The sequence below is a fragment of the Pygoscelis adeliae genome, unplaced genomic scaffold, assembly GCF_000699105.1.
Source record: "Pygoscelis adeliae isolate BGI_AS28 unplaced genomic scaffold, ASM69910v1 Scaffold197, whole genome shotgun sequence".
Lineage (NCBI taxonomy): Eukaryota > Metazoa > Chordata > Aves > Sphenisciformes > Spheniscidae > Pygoscelis > Pygoscelis adeliae.
The window spans coordinates 1214830-1216073 of NW_008825105.1; positions in this window are offsets into that span (position 1 = coordinate 1214830).

Sequence of the window (1244 nt, forward strand, 5' to 3'; positions counted from 1 at the left end):
AGAGCGGGACCGGCTGGTATGGAGGGATTTTAGGGGGCTAACGGAGCCCTGAGCCCTCGCGGGGGGGACCTGACCACTGCCGCCGGTCTGGGCTGCTCCTGGGTGGGTCCGACCATTTTGGTATTTGAAAAATAAACTCCGCGGGATCACGCAGGCGTAAAAGCCTCACCCCAAGCCTCCCTTTCCTTCCCATCCCGGGAGGGTGCCCCAGGGCGTGCGGAGCCTGGGGGGGTGTTGGCTAGGCTGGCAGGCAGGGTGTTGATGCTGGGAGCTGGGCGAGGGGCCATGCTGCGACCAGCAGATGCTCTGAAATCGCATTTAAAAATGCGAGAGGTTCCCGAACGAGGATTTGGAGCTGGTTTTGCTTCCCTTTGGTCTCAGCACTGATGTTCTCGAGGGCTGTCCCTGAGAGGAGGTTGGCTTCGTGCACCTGGGCAATGCATCGACGGGGAAACATCCCTCCGCTCTGCTGATGTGGCCATACAGAGCAGAGCAGCGGTTGCTGGTGGGTTACACGAAGGATGTGGTGCCTGTGCGTGGCTCCCTGCAAGGCTGCAATCTCCCTTACGGGGCCATGCTGGTGCAAATTATGAAAAAAAAAGTGTTAAACCATAATTCAGGGCTTAGGGCAAAGGGTTTCCAGTGGACAAGTGGTTTTCCCTCCTGTGTGCCTCCAGCCGAGCCGTGTGCTGCAGCCACAGTAACTCAGCACAGCGAAGCATTTCTCTGAAAGGTGGGATCCCAAACTGGATGGGTCTCCCGAGGCTGACGTGACTGTGGCAAATGCCAGGAAATTTAAAGTCAGAAAATTATCCCTATGTTATTATTAGTAGTATTTTAAAGAGGAAAAAAATCTGCTTGTCTCTGCTTCTCTGGAATTCGGCTCCTGCCTCGGGAGCTCCCATGCTGAGACCTAACCCATGACTCGCGGTCCTGGGTAATTTTTGTAACAGGCTGCTGGGGGGAGAGAGGCGTTTGGTGGAAACGCAGGCGGCTGTGCACCGAACCCCCAAGAGCAGGAGCCGTCAGCGGCACTGAGGTGCTGGTTGAGGATCGGTCCTGCCCTTGGCCGAGGACTTGGAGGGCGACCGGGAGAACTTGGGGCACTTCCACGTGGGTTTGCATCGCCTCGGGCTGGCTGCTGCGCCAGCTCCGGAGGGAAGGGGCCGAGCCGCCTGCTTGGGGATGCTCATGGTGTCCCCAGCCGAGGTGACGTCCCCCGGGTTGCATGCAGCCCCCCCCCC